A 20,235-nucleotide genomic window follows, 5' to 3' on the forward strand; every position below is an offset into this window, starting at 1 on the left:
TGTTGCTCAAGTATTAGAAATGATGCGCTGAACTGAAAGTGCATCATTTCTTTGAAAGGTTGGTGTTTTTAGCAAAAATATTCCAAGGACCTCACTTTCCCTGACCGGGAATCGAACCCGGGCCGCGGCGGTGAGAGCGCTGAATCCTAGCCAGTAGACCACCAGGGAGGGATGGTTTAGTTTGACACTCCATGTAAAAAAAAATACTTTTGTACAAGAGCACAAGTCTTTTAGTAGCTAACTGAAAAATATTCACTAAGAAAGGAAGATAGCTGACTCTTTGTTATCAATTTCCATTGTCTGTTTTGACAACTCACTGTTGCTCAAGTATTAGAAATGATGCGCTGAACTGAAAGTGCATCATTTCTTTGAAAGGTTGGTGTTTTTGGCAAAAATATTCCGAGGACCACACTTTCCCTGACCGGGAATCGAACCCGGGCCGCGGCGGTGAGAGCGCCGAATCCTAGCCACTAGACCACCAGGGATGGATGGTTTAGTTTGACACTCCATGAAAGAAAAGAAAGTTTCCTGAATGAAGTCCAAAGCAATGGAATGTGAGGGAGTGGGCTACTAGGAATCAGTTTTAGAATGAAGGAGAGTAAAAATGGTTGTGCATAGCAGTCTTAAATTACACCACACAGCAGCTTTACCTGATGGATGTATAGTACTGGCACGAAAAAATTATTTTGAGGAGCTAGACGTTGAGAGTCCCTGGCTCCATGATAAATTGTTCTGGTGCTAAAGAAAGAAGACATTAATGACTCAGATATCAAATATGGTCTAATTGGTTCTGATGAAAAAAATACTTTTGTACAAGAGCACAAGTCTTTTAGTAGCTAACTGAAAAATATTCACTAAGAAAGGAAGATAGCTGACTCTTTGTTATCAATTTCCATTGTCTGTTTTGACAACTCACTGTTGCTCAAGTATTAGAAATGATGCGCTGAACTGAAAGTGCATCATTTCTTTGAAAGGTTGGTGTTTTTGGCAAAAATATTCCGAGGACCTCACTTTCCCTGACCGGGAATCGAACCCGGGCCGCGGCGGTGAGAGCGCCGAATCCTAGCCACTAGACCACCAGGGAGGGATGGTTTAGTTTGACACTCCATGAAAGAAAAGGAAGTTTTCTGAATGAAGTCCAAAGCAATGGAATGTGAGGGAGTGTTGCTACTAGGAATCAGTTTTAGAAGGAAGGAGAGTAAAAATGGTTGTGCATAGCAGTCTTAAATTACACCACACAGCAGCTTTACCTGATGGATGTATAGTACTGGCACGAAAAAATAATTTTGAGGAGCTAGACGTTGAGAGTCCCTGGCTCCATGATAAATTGTTCTGGTGCTAAAGAAAGAAGACATTAATGACTCAGATATCAAATATGGTCTAATTGGTTCTGATGAAAAAAATACTTTTGTACAAGAGCACAAGTCTTTTAGTAGCTAACTGAAAAATATTCACTAAGAAAGGAAGATAGCTGACTCTCTGTTATCAATTTCCATTGTCTGTTTTGACATCTCACTGTTGCTCAAGTATTAGAAATGATGCGCTGAACTGAAAGTGCATCATTTCTTTGAAAGGTTGGAGTTTTTGGCAAAAATATTCCAAGGACCTCACTTTCCCAGCCCGGGAATCGAACCCGGGCAGCGGCGGTGAGAGCGCCGAATCCTAGCCAGTAGACCACCAGGGAGGGATGGTTTAGTTTGACACTCCATGTCAAAAAAAATACTTTTGTACAAGAGCACAAGTCTTTTAGTAGCTAACTGAAAAATATTCACTAAGAAAGGAAGATAGCTGACTCTTTGTTATCAATTTCCATTGTCTGTTTTGACAACTCACTGTTGCTCAAGTATTAGAAATGATGCGCTGAACTGAAAGTGCATCATTTCTTTGAAAGGTTGGTGTTTTTGGCAAAAATATTCCGAGGACCTCACTTTGCCTGACCAGGAATCGAACCCAGGCCGCAGCGGTGAGAGCGCCGAATCCTAGCCACTAGACCACCTGGGAGGGATGGTTTAGTTTGACACTCCATGAAAGAAAAGGAAGTTTCCTGAATGAAGTCCAAAGCAATGGAATGTGAGGGAGTGGGCTAATAGGAATCAGTTTTAGAAGGAAGGAGAGTAAAAATGGTTGTGCATAGCAGTCTTAAATTACACCGCACAGCAGCTTTACCTGATGGATGTATAGTACTGGCACGAAAAAATTATTTTGAGGAGCTAGACGTTGAGAGTCCCTGGCTCCATGATAAATTGTTCTGGTGCTAAAGAAAGAAGACATTAATGACTCAGATATCAAATATGGTCTAATTGGTTCTGATGAAAAAAATACTTTTGTACAAGAGCAAAAGTCTTTTAGTAGCTAACTGAAAAATATTCACTAAGAAAGGAAGATAGCTGACTCTCTGTTATCAATTTCCATTGTCTGTTTTGACATCTCACTGTTGCTCAAGTATTAGAAATGATGCGCTGAACTGAAAGTGCATCATTTCTTTGAAAGGTTGGTGTTTTTGGCAAAAATATTCCAAGGACCTCACTTTCCCAGCCCGGGAATCGAACCCAGGCAGCGGCGGTGAGAGCGCCGAATCCTAGCCAGTAGACCACCAGGGAGGGATGGTTTAGTTTGACACTCCATGTCAAAAAAATACTTTTGTACAAGAGCACAAGTCTTTTAGTAGCTAACTGAAAAATATTCACTAAGAAAGGAAGATAGCTGACTCTTTGTTATCAATTTCCATTGTCTGTTTTGACAACTCACTGTTGCTCAAGTATTAGAAATGATGCGCTGAACTGAAAGTGCATCATTTCTTTGAAAGGTTGGTGTTTTTGGCAAAAATATTCCAAGGACCTCACTTTCCCAGCCCGGGAATCGAACCCGGGCAGCGGCGGTGAGAGCGCCGAATCCTAGCCAGTAGACCACCAGGGAGGGATGGTTTAGTTTGACACTCCATGTCAAAAAAAATACTTTTGTACAAGAGCACAAGTCTTTTAGTAGCTAACTGAAAAATATTCACTAAGAAAGGAAGATAGCTGACTCTTTGTTATCAATTTCCATTGTCTGTTTTGACAACTCACTGTTGCTCAAGTATTAGAAATGATGCGCTGAACTGAAAGTGCATCATTTCTTTGAAAGGTTGGTGTTTTGGGCAAAAATATTCCGAGGACCTCACTTTGCCTGACCAGGAATCGAACCCAGGCCGCAGCAGTGAGAGCGCCGAATCCTAGCCACTAGACCACCTGGGAGGGATGGTTTAGTTTGACACTCCATGAAAGAAAAGAAAGTTTCCTGAATGAAGTCCAAAGCAATGGAATGTGAGGGAGTGGGCTACTAGGAATCAGTTTTAGAATGAAGGAGAGTAAAAATGGTTGTGCATAGCAGTCTTAAATTACACCACACAGCAGCTTTACCTGATGGATGTATAGTACTGGCACGAAAAAATTATTTTGAGGAGCTAGACGTTGAGAGTCCCTGGCTCCATGATAAATTGTTCTGGTGCTAAAGAAAGAAGACATTAATGACTCAGATATCAAATATGGTCTAATTGGTTCTGATGAAAAAAATACTTTTGTACAAGAGCACAAGTCTTTTAGTAGCTAACTGAAAAATATTCACTAAGAAAGGAAGATAGCTGACTCTTTGTTATCAATTTCCATTGTCTGTTTTGACAACTCACTGTTGCTCAAGTATTAGAAATGATGCGCTGAACTGAAAGTGCATCATTTCTTTGAAAGGTTGGTGTTTTTGGCAAAAATATTCCGAGGACCTCACTTTCCCTGACCGGGAATCGAACCCGGGCCGCGGCGGTGAGAGCGCCGAATCCTAGCCACTAGACCACCAGGGAGGGATGGTTTAGTTTGACACTCCATGAAAGAAAAGGAAGTTTTCTGAATGAAGTCCAAAGCAATGGAATGTGAGGGAGTGTTGCTACTAGGAATCAGTTTTAGAAGGAAGGAGAGTAAAAATGGTTGTGCATAGCAGTCTTAAATTACACCACACAGCAGCTTTACCTGATGGATGTATAGTACTGGCACGAAAAAATAATTTTGAGGAGCTAGACGTTGAGAGTCCCTGGCTCCATGATAAATTGTTCTGGTGCTAAAGAAAGAAGACATTAATGACTCAGATATCAAATATGGTCTAATTGGTTCTGATGAAAAAAATACTTTTGTACAAGAGCACAAGTCTTTTAGTAGCTAACTGAAAAATATTCACTAAGAAAGGAAGATAGCTGACTCTCTGTTATCAATTTCCATTGTCTGTTTTGACATCTCACTGTTGCTCAAGTATTAGAAATGATGCGCTGAACTGAAAGTGCATCATTTCTTTGAAAGGTTGGAGTTTTTGGCAAAAATATTCCAAGGACCTCACTTTCCCAGCCCGGGAATCGAACCCGGGCAGCGGCGGTGAGAGCGCCGAATCCTAGCCAGTAGACCACCAGGGAGGGATGGTTTAGTTTGACACTCCATGTCAAAAAAAATACTTTTGTACAAGAGCACAAGTCTTTTAGTAGCTAACTGAAAAATATTCACTAAGAAAGGAAGATAGCTGACTCTTTGTTATCAATTTCCATTGTCTGTTTTGACAACTCACTGTTGCTCAAGTATTAGAAATGATGCGCTGAACTGAAAGTGCATCATTTCTTTGAAAGGTTGGTGTTTTTGGCAAAAATATTCCGAGGACCTCACTTTGCCTGACCAGGAATCGAACCCAGGCCGCAGCGGTGAGAGCGCCGAATCCTAGCCACTAGACCACCTGGGAGGGATGGTTTAGTTTGACACTCCATGAAAGAAAAGGAAGTTTCCTGAATGAAGTCCAAAGCAATGGAATGTGAGGGAGTGGGCTAATAGGAATCAGTTTTAGAAGGAAGGAGAGTAAAAATGGTTGTGCATAGCAGTCTTAAATTACACCGCACAGCAGCTTTACCTGATGGATGTATAGTACTGGCACGAAAAAATTATTTTGAGGAGCTAGACGTTGAGAGTCCCTGGCTCCATGATAAATTGTTCTGGTGCTAAAGAAAGAAGACATTAATGACTCAGATATCAAATATGGTCTAATTGGTTCTGATGAAAAAAATACTTTTGTACAAGAGCAAAAGTCTTTTAGTAGCTAACTGAAAAATATTCACTAAGAAAGGAAGATAGCTGACTCTCTGTTATCAATTTCCATTGTCTGTTTTGACATCTCACTGTTGCTCAAGTATTAGAAATGATGCGCTGAACTGAAAGTGCATCATTTCTTTGAAAGGTTGGTGTTTTTGGCAAAAATATTCCAAGGACCTCACTTTCCCAGCCCGGGAATCGAACCCAGGCAGCGGCGGTGAGAGCGCCGAATCCTAGCCAGTAGACCACCAGGGAGGGATGGTTTAGTTTGACACTCCATGTCAAAAAAATACTTTTGTACAAGAGCACAAGTCTTTTAGTAGCTAACTGAAAAATATTCACTAAGAAAGGAAGATAGCTGACTCTTTGTTATCAATTTCCATTGTCTGTTTTGACAACTCACTGTTGCTCAAGTATTAGAAATGATGCGCTGAACTGAAAGTGCATCATTTCTTTGAAAGGTTGGTGTTTTTGGCAAAAATATTCCAAGGACCTCACTTTCCCAGCCCGGGAATCGAACCCGGGCAGCGGCGGTGAGAGCGCCGAATCCTAGCCAGTAGACCACCAGGGAGGGATGGTTTAGTTTGACACTCCATGTCAAAAAAAATACTTTTGTACAAGAGCACAAGTCTTTTAGTAGCTAACTGAAAAATATTCACTAAGAAAGGAAGATAGCTGACTCTTTGTTATCAATTTCCATTGTCTGTTTTGACAACTCACTGTTGCTCAAGTATTAGAAATGATGCGCTGAACTGAAAGTGCATCATTTCTTTGAAAGGTTGGTGTTTTTGGCAAAAATATTCCGAGGACCTCACTTTGCCTGACCAGGAATCTAACCCAGGCCGCAGCAGTGAGAGCGCCGAATCCTAGCCACTAGACCACCTGGGAGGGATGGTTTAGTTTGACACTCCATGAAAGAAAAGGAAGTTTCCTGAATGAAGTCCAAAAAAATGGAATGTGAGGGAGTGGGCTACTAGGAATCAGTTTTAGAAGGAAGGAGAGTAAAAATGGTTGTGCATAGCAGTCTTAAATTACACCACACAGCAGCTTTACCTGATGGATGTATAGTACTGGCACGAAAAAATTATTTTGAGGAGCTAGACGTTGAGTGTCCCTGGCTCCATGATAAATTGTTCTGGTGCTAAAGAAAGAAGACATTAATGACTCAGATATCAAATATGGTCTAATTGGTTCTGATGAAAAAAATACTTTTGTACAAGAGCACAAGTCTTTTAGTAGCTAACTGAAAAATATTCACTAAGAAAGGAAGATAGCTGACTCTCTGTTATCAATTTCCATTGTCTGTTTTGACATCTCACTGTTGCTCAAGTATTAGAAATGATGCGCTGAACTGAAAGTGCATCATTTCTTTGAAAGGTTGGTGTTTTTGGCAAAAATATTCCAAGGACCTCACTTTCCCAGCCCGGGAATCGAACCCGGGCAGTGGCGGTGAGAGCGCCGAATCCTAGCCAGTAGACCACCAGGGAGGGATGGTTTAGTTTGACACTCCATGTCAAAAAAAATACTTTTGTACAAGAGCACAAGTCTTTTAGTAGCTAACTGAAAAATATTCACTAAGAAAGGAAGATAGCTGACTCTTTGTTATCAATTTCCATTGTCTGTTTTGACAACTCACTGTTGCTCAAGTATTAGAAATGATGCGCTGAACTGAAAGTGCATCATTTCTTTGAAAGGTTGGTGTTTTTGGCAAAAATATTCAGAGGACCTCACTTTCCCTGACCGGGAATCGAACCTGGGCCGCGGTGGTGAGAGCGCCGAATCCTAGCCACTAGACCACCAGGGAGGGATGGTTTAGTTTGACACTCCATGAAAGAAAAGGAAGTTTTCTGAATGAAGTCCAAAGCAATGGAATGTGAGGGAGTGGGCTACTAGGAATCAGTTTTAGAAGGAAGGAGAGTAAAAATGGTTGTGCATAGCAGTCTTAAATTACACCACACAGCAGCTTTACCTGATGGATGTATAGTACTGGCACGAAAAAATAATTTTGAGGAGCTAGACGTTGAGAGTCCCTGGCTCCATGATAAATTGTTCTGGTGCTAAAGAAAGAAGACATTAATGACTCAGATATCAAATATGGTCTAATTGGTTCTGATGAAAAAAATACTTTTGTACAAGAGCACAAGTCTTTTAGTAGCTAACTGAAAAATATTCACTAAGAAAGGAAGATAGCTGACTCTCTGTTATCAATTTCCATTGTCTGTTTTGACATCTCACTGTTGCTCAAGTATTAGAAATGATGCGCTGAACTGAAAGTGCATCATTTCTTTGAAAGGTTGGAGTTTTTGGCAAAAATATTCCAAGGACCTCACTTTCCCAGCCCGGGAATCGAACCCGGGCAGCGGCGGTGAGAGCGCCGAATCCTAGCCAGTAGACCACCTGGTAGGGATGGTTTAGTTTGACACTCCATGTCAAAAAAAATACTTTTGTACAAGAGCACAAGTCTTTTAGTAGCTAACTGAAAAATATTCACTAAGAAAGGAAGATAGCTGACTCTTTGTTATCAATTTCCATTGTCTGTTTTGACAACTCACTGTTGCTCAAGTATTAGAAATGATGCGCTGAACTGAAAGTGCATCATTTCTTTGAAAGGTTGGTGTTTTTGGCAAAAATATTCCAAGGACCTCACTTTCCCAGCCCGGGAATCGAACCCGGGCAGCGGCGGTGAGAGCGCCGAATCCTAGCCAGTAGACCACCAGGGAGGGATGGTTTAGTTTGACACTCCATGTCAAAAAAAATACTTTTGTACAAGAGCACAAGTCTTTTAGTAGCTAACTGAAAAATATTCACTAAGAAAGGAAGATAGCTGACTCTTTGTTATCAATTTCCATTGTCTGTTTTGACAACTCACTGTTGCTCAAGTATTAGAAATGATGCGCTGAACTGAAAGTGCATCATTTCTTTGAAAGGTTGGTGTTTTTGGCAAAAATATTCCGAGGACCTCACTTTGCCTGACCAGGAATCGAACCCAGGCCGCAGCAGTGAGAGCGCCGAATCCTAGCCACTAGACCACCTGGGAGGGATGGTTTAGTTTGACACTCCATGAAAGAAAAGGAAGTTTCCTGAATGAAGTCCAAAGCAATGGAATGTGAGGGAGTGGGCTACTAGGAATCAGTTTTAGAAGGAAGGAGAGTAAAAATGGTTGTGCATAGCAGTCTTAAATTACACCACACAGCAGCTTTACCTGATGGATGTATAGTACTGGCACGAAAAAATTATTTTGAGGAGCTAGACGTTGAGTGTCCCTGGCTCCATGATAAATTGTTCTGGTGCTAAAGAAAGAAGACATTAATGACTCAGATATCAAATATGGTCTAATTGGTTCTGATGAAAAAAATACTTTTGTACAAGAGCACAAGTCTTTTAGTAGCTAACTGAAAAATATTCACTAAGAAAGGAAGATAGCTGACTCTCTGTTATCAATTTCCATTGTCTGTTTTGACATCTCACTGTTGCTCAAGTATTAGAAATGATGCGCTGAACTGAAAGTGCATCATTTCTTTGAAAGGTTGGTGTTTTTGGCAAAAATATTCCAAGGACCTCACTTTCCCAGCCCAGGAATCGAACCCGGGCAGTGGCGGTGAGAGCGCCGAATCCTAGCCAGTAGACCACCAGGGAGGGATGGTTTAGTTTGACACTCCATGTCAAAAAAATACTTTTGTACAAGAGCACAAGTCTTTTAGTAGCTAACTGAAAAATATTCACTAAGAAAGGAAGATAGCTGACTCTTTGTTATCAATTTCCATTGTCTGTTTTGACAACTCACTGTTGCTCAAGTATTAGAAATGATGCGCTGAACTGAAAGTGCATCATTTCTTTGAAAGGTTGGTGTTTTTGGCAAAAATATTCCGAGGACCTCACTTTCCCTGACCGGGAATTGAACCTGGGCCGCGGAGGTGAGAGCGCCGAATCCTAGCCACTAGACCACCAGGGAGGGATGGTTTAGTTTGACACTCCATGAAAGAAAAGGAAGTTTTCTGAATGAAGTCCAAAGCAATGGAATGTGAGGGAGTGGGCTACTAGGAATCAGTTTTAGAAGGAAGGAGAGTAAAAATGGTTGTGCATAGCAGTCTTAAATTACACCACACAGCAGCTTTACCTGATGGATGTATAGTACTGGCACGAAAAAATAATTTTGAGGAGCTAGACGTTGAGAGTCCCTGGCTCCATGATAAATTGTTCTGGTGCTAAAGAAAGAAGACATTAATGACTCAGATATCAAATATGGTCTAATTGGTTCTGATGAAAAAAATACTTTTGTACAAGAGCACAAGTCTTTTAGTAGCTAACTGAAAAATATTCACTAAGAAAGGAAGATAGCTGACTCTCTGTTATCAATTTCCATTGTCTGTTTTGACATCTCACTGTTGCTCAAGTATTAGAAATGATGCGCTGAACTGAAAGTGCATCATTTCTTTGAAAGGTTGGTGTTTTTGGCAAAAATATTCCAAGGACCTCACTTTCCCAGCCCGGGAATCGAACCCGGGCAGCGGCGGTGAGAGCGCCGAATCCTAGCCAGTAGACCACCTGGTAGGGATGGTTTAGTTTGACACTCCATGTCAAAAAAAATACTTTTGTACAAGAGCACAAGTCTTTTAGTAGCTAACTGAAAAATATTCACTAAGAAAGGAAGATAGCTGACTCTTTGTTATCAATTTCCATTGTCTGTTTTGACAACTCACTGTTGCTCAAGTATTAGAAATGATGCGCTGAACTGAAAGTGCATCATTTCTTTGAAAGGTTGGTGTTTTTGGCAAAAATATTCCAAGGACCTCACTTTCCCAGCCCGGGAATCGAACCCGGGCAGCGGCGGTGAGAGCGCCGAATCCTAGCCAGTAGACCACCAGGGAGGGATGGTTTAGTTTGACACTCCATGTCAAAAAAATACTTTTGTACAAGAGCACAAGTCTTTTAGTAGCTAACTGAAAAATATTCACTAAGAAAGGAAGATAGCTGACTCTTTGTTATCAATTTCCATTGTCTGTTTTGACAACTCACTGTTGCTCAAGTATTAGAAATGATGCGCTGAACTGAAAGTGCATCATTTCTTTGAAAGGTTGGTGTTTTTGGCAAAAATATTCCGAGGACCTCACTTTGCCTGACCAGGAATCGAACCCAGGCCGCAGCGGTGAGAGCGCCGAATCCTAGCCACTAGACCACCTGGGAGGGATGGTTTAGTTTGACACTCCATGAAAGAAAAGGAAGTTTCCTGAATGAAGTCCAAAGCAATGGAATGTGAGGGAGTGGGCTACTAGGAATCAGTTTTAGAAGGAAGGAGAGTAAAAATGGTTGTGCATAGCAGTCTTAAATTACACCACACAGCAGCTTTACCTGATGGATGTATAGTAATGGCACGAAAAAATTATTTTGAGGAGCTAGACGTTGAGAGTCCCTGGCTCCATGATAAATTGTTCTGGTGCTAAAGAAAGAAGACATTAATGATTCAGATATCAAATAAGGTTTAATTGGTTCTGATGAAAAAAATACTTTTGTACAAGAGCACAAGTCTTTTAGTAGCTAACTGAAAAATATTCACTAAGAAAGGAAGATAGCTGACTCTTTGTTATCAATTTCCATTGTCTGTTTTGACAACTCACTGTTGCTCAAGTATTAGAAATGATGCGCTGAACTGAAAGTGCATCATTTCTTTGAAAGGTTGGTGTTTTTAGCAAAATTATTCTAAGGACCTCACTTTGCCTGATCGGGAATCGAACCCGGGCCGCGGCGGTGAGAGCGCTGAATCCTAGCCAGTAGACCACCAGGGAGGGATGGTTTAGTTTGACACTCCATGTCAAAAAAAATACTTTTGTACAAGAGCACAAGTCTTTTAGTAGCTAACTGAAAAATATTCACTAAGAAAGGAAGATAGCTGACTCTTTGTTATCAATTTCCATTGTCTGTTTTGACAACTCACTGTTGCTCAAGTATTAGAAATGATGCGCTGAACTGAAAGTGCATCATTTCTTTGAAAGGTTGGTGTTTTTGGCAAAAATATTCCGAGGACCTCACTTTCCCTGACCGGGAATCGAACCCGGGCCGCGGTGGTGAGAGCGCCGAATCCTAGCCACTAGACCACCAGGGATGGATGGTTTAGTTTGACACTCCATGAAAGAAAAGGAAGTTTTCTGAATGAAGTCTAAAGCAATGGAATGTGAGGGAGTGGGCTACTAGGAATCAGTTTTAGAAGGAAGGAGAGTAAAAATGGTTGTGCATAGCAGTCTTAAATTACACCACACAGCAGCTTTACCTGATGGATGTATAGTACTGGCACGAAAAAATAATTTTGAGGAGCTAGACGTTGAGAGTCCCTGGCTCCATGATAAATTGTTCTGGTGCTAAAGAAAGAAGACATTAATGACTCAGATATCAAATATGGTCTAATTGGTTCTGATGAAAAAAATACTTTTGTACAAGAGCACAAGTCTTTTAGTAGCTAACTGAAAAATATTCACTAAGAAAGGAAGATAGCTGACTCTCTGTTATCAATTTCCATTGTCTGTTTTGACATCTCACTGTTGCTCAAGTATTAGAAATGATGCGCTGAACTGAAAGTGCATCATTTCTTTGAAAGGTTGGAGTTTTTGGCAAAAATATTCCAAGGACCTCACTTTCCCAGCCCGGGAATCGAACCCGGGCAGCGGCGGTGAGAGCGCCGAATCCTAGCCAGTAGACCACCTGGTAGGGATGGTTTAGTTTGACACTCCATGTCAAAAAAAATACTTTTGTACAAGAGCACAAGTCTTTTAGTAGCTAACTGAAAAATATTCACTAAGAAAGGAAGATAGCTGACTCTTTGTTATCAATTTCCATTGTCTGTTTTGACAACTCACTGTTGCTCAAGTATTAGAAATGATGCGCTGAACTGAAAGTGCATCATTTCTTTGAAAGGTTGGTGTTTTTGGCAAAAATATTCCAAGGACCTCACTTTCCCAGCCCGGGAATCGAACCCGGGCAGCGGCGGTGAGAGCGCCGAATCCTAGCCAGTAGACCACCAGGGAGGGATGGTTTAGTTTGACACTCCATGTCAAAAAAAATACTTTTGTACAAGAGCACAAGTCTTTTAGTAGCTAACTGAAAAATATTCACTAAGAAAGGAAGATAGCTGACTCTTTGTTATCAATTTCCATTGTCTGTTTTGACAACTCACTGTTGCTCAAGTATTAGAAATGATGCGCTGAACTGAAAGTGCATCATTTCTTTGAAAGGTTGGTGTTTTTGGCAAAAATATTCCAAGGACCTCACTTTCCCAGCCCGGGAATCGAACCCGGGCAGCGGCGGTGAGAGCGCCGAATCCTAGCCAGTAGACCACCAGGGAGGGATGGTTTAGTTTGACACTCCATGTCAAAAAAAATACTTTTGTACAAGAGCACAAGTCTTTTAGTAGCTAACTGAAAAATATTCACTAAGAAAGGAAGATAGCTGACTCTTTGTTATCAATTTCCATTGTCTGTTTTGACAACTCACTGTTGCTCAAGTATTAGAAATGATGCGCTGAACTGAAAGTGCATCATTTCTTTGAAAGGTTGGTGTTTTTGGCAAAAATATTCCGAGGACCTCACTTTGCCTGACCAGGAATCGAACCCAGGCCGCAGCAGTGAGAGCGCCAAATCCTAGCCACTAGACCACCTGGGAGGGATGGTTTAGTTTGACACTCCATGAAAGAAAAGGAAGTTTCCTGAATGAAGTCCAAAGCAATGGAATGTGAGGGAGTGGGCTACTAGGAATCAGTTTTAGAAGGAAGGAGAGTAAAAATGGTTGTGCATAGCAGTCTTAAATTACACCACACAGCAGCTTTACCTGATGGATGTATAGTACTGGCACGAAAAAATTATTTTGAGGAGCTAGACGTTGAGTGTCCCTGGCTCCATGATAAATTGTTCTGGTGCTAAAGAAAGAAGACATTAATGACTCAGATATCAAATATGGTCTAATTGGTTCTGATGAAAAAAATACTTTTGTACAAGAGCACAAGTCTTTTAGTAGCTAACTGAAAAATATTCACTAAGAAAGGAAGATAGCTGACTCTCTGTTATCAATTTCCATTGTCTGTTTTGACATCTCACTGTTGCTCAAGTATTAGAAATGATGCGCTGAACTGAAAGTGCATCATTTCTTTGAAAGGTTGGTGTTTTTGGCAAAAATATTCCAAGGACCTAACTTTCCCAGCCCAGGAATCGAACCCGGGCAGTGGCGGTGAGAGCGCCGAATCCTAGCCAGTAGACCACCAGGGAGGGATGGTTTAGTTTGACACTCCATGTCAAAAAAATACTTTTGTACAAGAGCACAAGTCTTTTAGTAGCTAACTGAAAAATATTCACTAAGAAAGGAAGATAGCTGACTCTTTGTTATCAATTTCCATTGTCTGTTTTGACAACTCACTGTTGCTCAAGTATTAGAAATGATGCGCTGAACTGAAAGTGCATCATTTCTTTGAAAGGTTGGTGTTTTTGGCAAAAATATTCCGAGGACCTCACTTTCCCTGACCGGGAATTGAACCTGGGCCGCGGAGGTGAGAGCGCCGAATCCTAGCCACTAGACCACCAGGGAGGGATGGTTTAGTTTGACACTCCATGAAAGAAAAGGAAGTTTTCTGAATGAAGTCCAAAGCAATGGAATGTGAGGGAGTGGGCTACTAGGAATCAGTTTTAGAAGGAAGGAGAGTAAAAATGGTTGTGCATAGCAGTCTTAAATTACACCACACAGCAGCTTTACCTGATGGATGTATAGTACTGGCACGAAAAAATAATTTTGAGGAGCTAGACGTTGAGAGTCCCTGGCTCCATGATAAATTGTTCTGGTGCTAAAGAAAGAAGACATTAATGACTCAGATATCAAATATGGTCTAATTGGTTCTGATGAAAAAAATACTTTTGTACAAGAGCACAAGTCTTTTAGTAGCTAACTGAAAAATATTCACTAAGAAAGGAAGATAGCTGACTCTCTGTTATCAATTTCCATTGTCTGTTTTGACATCTCACTGTTGCTCAAGTATTAGAAATGATGCGCTGAACTGAAAGTGCATCATTTCTTTGAAAGGTTGGTGTTTTTGGCAAAAATATTCCAAGGACCTCACTTTCCCAGCCCGGGAATCGAACCCGGGCAGCGGCGGTGAGAGCGCCGAATCCTAGCCAGTAGACCACCTGGTAGGGATGGTTTAGTTTGACACTCCATGTCAAAAAAAATACTTTTGTACAAGAGCACAAGTCTTTTAGTAGCTAACTGAAAAATATTCACTAAGAAAGGAAGATAGCTGACTCTTTGTTATCAATTTCCATTGTCTGTTTTGACAACTCACTGTTGCTCAAGTATTAGAAATGATGCGCTGAACTGAAAGTGCATCATTTCTTTGAAAGGTTGGTGTTTTTGGCAAAAATATTCCAATGACCTCACTTTCCCAGCCCGGGAATCGAACCCGGGCAGCGGCGGTGAGAGCGCCGAATCCTAGCCAGTAGACCACCAGGGAGGGATGGTTTAGTTTGACACTCCATGTCAAAAAAAATACTTTTGTACAAGAGCACAAGTCTTTTAGTAGCTAACTGAAAAATATTCACTAAGAAAGGAAGATAGCTGACTCTTTGTTATCAATTTCCATTGTCTGTTTTGACAACTCACTGTTGCTCAAGTATTAGAAATGATGCGCTGAACTGAAAGTGCATCATTTCTTTGAAAGGTTGGTGTTTTTGGCAAAAATATTCCGAGGACCTCACTTTGCCTGACCAGGAATCGAACCCAGGCCGCAGCGGTGAGAGCGCCGAATCCTAGCCACTAGACCACCTGGGAGGGATGGTTTAGTTTGACACTCCATGAAAGAAAAGGAAGTTTCCTGAATGAAGTCCAAAGCAATGGAATGTGAGGGAGTGGGCTACTAGGAATCAGTTTTAGAAGGAAGGAGAGTAAAAATGGTTGTGCATAGCAGTCTTAAATTACACCACACAGCAGCTTTACCTGATGGATGTATAGTAATGGCACGAAAAAATTATTTTGAGGAGCTAGACGTTGAGAGTCCCTGGCTCCATGATAAATTGTTCTGGTGCTAAAGAAAGAAGACATTAATGATTCAGATATCAAATAAGGTTTAATTGGTTCTGATGAAAAAAATACTTTTGTACAAGAGCACAAGTCTTTTAGTAGCTAACTGAAAAATATTCACTAAGAAAGGAAGATAGCTGACTCTTTGTTATCAATTTCCATTGTCTGTTTTGACAACTCACTGTTGCTCAAGTATTAGAAATGATGCGCTGAACTGAAAGTGCATCATTTCTTTGAAAGGTTGGTGTTTTTAGCAAAAATATTCTAAGGACCTCACTTTGCCTGACCGGGAATCGAACCCGGGCCGCGGCGGTGAGAGCGCTGAATCCTAGCCAGTAGACCACCAGGGAGGGATGGTTTAGTTTGACACTCCATGTCAAAAAAAATACTTTTGTACAAGAGCACAAGTCTTTTAGTAGCTAACTGAAAAATATTCACTAAGAAAGGAAGATAGCTGACTCTTTGTTATCAATTTCCATTGTCTGTTTTGACAACTCACTGTTGCTCAAGTATTAGAAATGATGCGCTGAACTGAAAGTGCATCATTTCTTTGAAAGGTTGGTGTTTTTGGCAAAAATATTCCGAGGACCTCACTTTCCCTGACCGGGAATCGAACCCGGGCCGCGGTGGTGAGAGCGCCGAATCCTAGCCACTAGACCACCAGGGATGGATGGTTTAGTTTGACACTCCATGAAAGAAAAGGAAGTTTTCTGAATGAAGTCTAAAGCAATGGAATGTGAGGGAGTGGGCTACTAGGAATCAGTTTTAGAAGGAAGGAGAGTAAAAATGGTTGTGCATAGCAGTCTTAAATTACACCACACAGCAGCTTTACCTGATGGATGTATAGTACTGGCACGAAAAAATAATTTTGAGGAGCTAGACGTTGAGAGACCCTGGCTCCATGATAAATTGTTCTGGTGCTAAAGAAAGAAGACATTAATGACTCAGATATCAAATATGGTCTAATTGGTTCTGATGAAAAAAATACTTTTGTACAAGAGCACAAGTCTTTTAGTAGCTAACTGAAAAATATTCACTAAGAAAGGAAGATAGCTGACTCTCTGTTATCAATTTCCATTGTCTGTTTTGACAACTCACTGTTGCTCAAGTATTAGAAATGATGCGCTGAACTGAAAGTGCATCATTTCTTTGAAAGGTTGGTGATTTTGGCAAAAATATTCCGAGGACCTCACTTTCCCTGACCGGGAATTGAACCTGGGCCGCGGTGGTGAGAGCGCCGAATCCTAGCCACTAGACCACCAGGGAGGGATGGTTTAGTTTGACACTCCATGAAAGAAAAGGAAGTTTTCTGAATGAAGTCCAAAGCAATGGAATGTGAGGGAGTGGGCTACTAGGAATCAGTTTTAGAAGGAAGGAGAGTAAAAATGGTTGTGCATAGCAGTCTTAAATTACACCACACAGCAGCTTTACCTGATGGATGTATAGTACTGGCACGAAAAAATAATTTTGAGGAGCTAGACGTTGAGAGTCCCTGGCTCCATGATAAATTGTTCTGGTGCTAAAGAAAGAAGACATTAATGACTCAGATATCAAATATGGTCTAATTGGTTCTGATGAAAAAAATACTTTTGTACAAGAGCACAAGTCTTTTAGTAGCTAACTGAAAAATATTCACTAAGAAAGGAAGATAGCTGACTCTCTGTTATCAATTTCCATTGTCTGTTTTGACATCTCACTGTTGCTCAAGTATTAGAAATGATGCGCTGAACTGAAAGTGCATCATTTCTTTGAAAGGTTGGTGTTTTTGGCAAAAATATTCCAAGGACCTCACTTTCCCAGCCCGGGAATCGAACCCGGGCAGCGGCGGTGAGAGCGCCGAATCCTAGCCAGTAGACCACCTGGTAGGGATGGTTTAGTTTGACACTCCATGTCAAAAAAAATACTTTTGTACAAGAGCACAAGTCTTTTAGTAGCTAACTGAAAAATATTCACTAAGAAAGGAAGATAGCTGACTCTTTGTTATCAATTTCCATTGTCTGTTTTGACAACTCACTGTTGCTCAAGTATTAGAAATGATGCGCTGAACTGAAAGTGCATCATTTCTTTGAAAGGTTGGTGTTTTTGGCAAAAATATTCCAAGGACCTCACTTTCCCAGCCCGGGAATCGAACCCGGGCAGCGGCGGTGAGAGCGCCGAATCCTAGCCAGTAGACCACCAGGGAGGGATGGTTTAGTTTGACACTCCATGTCAAAAAAAATACTTTTGTACAAGAGCACAAGTCTTTTAGTAGCTAACTGAAAAATATTCACTAAGAAAGGAAGATAGCTGACTCTTTGTTATCAATTTCCATTGTCTGTTTTGACAACTCACTGTTGCTCAAGTATTAGAAATGATGCGCTGAACTGAAAGTGCATCATTTCTTTGAAAGGTTGGTGTTTTTGGCAAAAATATTCCGAGGACCTCACTTTGCCTGACCAGGAATCGAACCCAGGCCGCAGCGGTGAGAGCGCCGAATCCTAGCCACTAGACCACCTGGGAGGGATGGTTTAGTTTGACACTCCATGAAAGAAAAGGAAGTTTCCTGAATGAAGTCCAAAGCAATGGAATGTGAGGGAGTGGGCTACTAGGAATCAGTTTTAGAAGGAAGGAGAGTAAAAATGGTTGTGCATAGCAGTCTTAAATTACACCACACAGCAGCTTTACCTGATGGATGTATAGTAATGGCACGAAAAAATTATTTTGAGGAGCTAGACGTTGAGAGTCCCTGGCTCCATGATAAATTGTTCTGGTGCTAAAGAAAGAAGACATTAATGATTCAGATATCAAATAAGGTTTAATTGGTTCTGATGAAAAAAATACTTTTGTACAAGAGCACAAGTCTTTTAGTAGCTAACTGAAAAATATTCACTAAGAAAGGAAGATAGCTGACTCTTTGTTATCAATTTCCATTGTCTGTTTTGACAACTCACTGTTGCTCAAGTATTAGAAATGATGCGCTGAACTGAAAGTGCATCATTTCTTTGAAAGGTTGGTGTTTTTAGCAAAAATATTCTAAGGACCTCACTTTGCCTGACCGGGAATCGAACCCGGGCCGCGGCGGTGAGAGCGCTGAATCCTAGCCAGTAGACCACCAGGGAGGGATGGTTTAGTTTGACACTCCATGTCAAAAAAAATACTTTTGTACAAGAGCACAAGTCTTTTAGTAGCTAACTGAAAAATATTCACTAAGAAAGGAAGATAGCTGACTCTTTGTTATCAATTTCCATTGTCTGTTTTGACAACTCACTGTTGCTCAAGTATTAGAAATGATGCGCTGAACTGAAAGTGCATCATTTCTTTGAAAGGTTGGTGTTTTTGGCAAAAATATTCCGAGGACCTCACTTTCCCTGACCGGGAATCGAACCCGGGCCGCGGTGGTGAGAGCGCCGAATCCTAGCCACTAGACCACCAGGGATGGATGGTTTAGTTTGACAATCCATGAAAGAAAAGGAAGTTTTCTGAATGAAGTCTAAAGCAATGGAATGTGAGGGAGTGGGCTACTAGGAATCAGTTTTAGAAGGAAGGAGAGTAAAAATGGTTGTGCATAGCAGTCTTAAATTACACCACACAGCAGCTTTACCTGATGGATGTATAGTACTGGCACGAAAAAATAATTTTGAGGAGCTAGACGTTGAGAGTCCCTGGCTCCATGATAAATTGTTCTGGTGCTAAAGAAAGAAGACATTAATGACTCAGATATCAAATATGGTCTAATTGGTTCTGATGAAAAAAATACTTTTGTACAAGAGCACAAGTCTTTTAGTAGCTAACTGAGAAATATTCACTAAGAAAGGAAGATAGCTGACTCTCTGTTATCAATTTCCATTGTCTGTTTTGACATCTCACTGTTGCTCAAGTATTAGAAATGATGCGCTGAACTGAAAGTGCATCATTTCTTTGAAAGGTTGGTGTTTTTGGCAAAAATATTCCAAGGACCTCACTTTCCCAGCACGGGAATCGAACCCGGGCAGCGGCGGTGAGAGCGCCGAATCCTAGCCAGTAGACCACCAGGGAGGGATGGTTTAGTTTGACACTCCATGTCAAAAAAAATACTTTTGTACAAGAGCACAAGTCTTTTAGTAGCTAACTGAAAAATATTCACTAAGAAAGGAAGATAGCTGACTCTTTGTTATCAATTTCCATTGTCTGTTTTGACAACTCACTGTTGCTCAAGTATTAGAAATGATGCGCTGAACTGAAAGTGCATCATTTCTTTGAAAGGTTGGTGTTTTTGGCAAAAATATTCCAAGGACCTCACTTTCCCAGCCCGGGAATCAAACCCAGGCAGCGGCGGTGAGAGCGCCGAATCCTAGCCAGTAGACCACCAGGGAGGGATGGTTTAGTTTGACACTCCATGTCAAAAAAATACTTTTGTACAAGAGCACAAGTCTTTTAGTAGCTAACTGAAAAATATTCACTAAGAAAGGAAGATAGCTGACTCTTTGTTATCAATTTCCATTGTCTGTTTTGACAACTCACTGTTGCTCAAGTATTAGAATTGATGCGCTGAACTGAAAGTGCATCATTTCTTTGAAAGGTTGGTGTTTTTGGCAAAAATATTCCGAGGACCTCACTTTCCCTGACCGGGAATCGAACCCGGGCCGCGGTGGTGAGAGCGCCGAATCCTAGCCACTAGACCACCAGGGATGGATGGTTTAGTTTGACAATCCATGAAAGAAAAGGAAGTTTTCTGAATGAAGTCTAAAGCAATGGAATGTGAGGGAGTGGGCTACTAGGAATCAGTTTTAGAAGGAAGGAGAGTAAAAATGGTTGTGCATAGCAGTCTTAAATTACACCACACAGCAGCTTTACCTGATGGATGTATAGTACTGGCACGAAAAAATAATTTTGAGGAGCTAGACGTTGAGAGTCCCTGGCTCCATGATAAATTGTTCTGGTGCTAAAGAAAGAAGACATTAATGACTCAGATATCAAATATGGTCTAATTGGTTCTGATGAAAAAAATACTTTTGTACAAGAGCACAAGTCTTTTAGTAGCTAACTGAGAAATATTCACTAAGAAAGGAAGATAGCTGACTCTCTGTTATCAATTTCCATTGTCTGTTTTGACATCTCACTGTTGCTCAAGTATTAG

General features: G+C 41.0%; 7 non-coding genes across 7 annotated transcripts; all 7 read right to left on the reverse strand.

Moving 5' to 3' along the window:
* Positions 1-413: 413 nt before the first annotated feature.
* Positions 414-485, reverse strand: TRNAE-CUC (transfer RNA glutamic acid (anticodon CUC)). Its single transcript has one exon. It is a non-coding gene; the product is annotated as a tRNA-Glu (tRNA).
* Positions 486-1,012: 527 nt separating this feature from the next.
* On the reverse strand, positions 1,013-1,084 carry TRNAE-CUC (transfer RNA glutamic acid (anticodon CUC)). Its single transcript has one exon. It is a non-coding gene; the product is annotated as a tRNA-Glu (tRNA).
* Positions 1,085-3,760: 2,676 nt separating this feature from the next.
* TRNAE-CUC (transfer RNA glutamic acid (anticodon CUC)) lies at positions 3,761-3,832 on the reverse strand. Its single transcript has one exon. It is a non-coding gene; the product is annotated as a tRNA-Glu (tRNA).
* A 7,289-nt stretch (positions 3,833-11,121) lies between these two features.
* Positions 11,122-11,193, reverse strand: TRNAE-CUC (transfer RNA glutamic acid (anticodon CUC)). The gene has a single exon. It is a non-coding gene; the product is annotated as a tRNA-Glu (tRNA).
* A 4,542-nt stretch (positions 11,194-15,735) lies between these two features.
* TRNAE-CUC (transfer RNA glutamic acid (anticodon CUC)) lies at positions 15,736-15,807 on the reverse strand. The gene has a single exon. It is a non-coding gene; the product is annotated as a tRNA-Glu (tRNA).
* Positions 15,808-18,483: 2,676 nt separating this feature from the next.
* On the reverse strand, positions 18,484-18,555 carry TRNAE-CUC (transfer RNA glutamic acid (anticodon CUC)). The gene has a single exon. It is a non-coding gene; the product is annotated as a tRNA-Glu (tRNA).
* A 1,160-nt stretch (positions 18,556-19,715) lies between these two features.
* TRNAE-CUC (transfer RNA glutamic acid (anticodon CUC)) lies at positions 19,716-19,787 on the reverse strand. The gene has a single exon. It is a non-coding gene; the product is annotated as a tRNA-Glu (tRNA).
* Between the last annotated feature and the right edge of the window lie 448 nt (positions 19,788-20,235).

The sequence above is a fragment of the Taudactylus pleione genome, unplaced genomic scaffold (assembly GCF_031769625.1).
Source record: "Taudactylus pleione unplaced genomic scaffold, aTauple2 ptg000174l, whole genome shotgun sequence".
Lineage (NCBI taxonomy): Eukaryota > Metazoa > Chordata > Amphibia > Anura > Myobatrachidae > Taudactylus > Taudactylus pleione.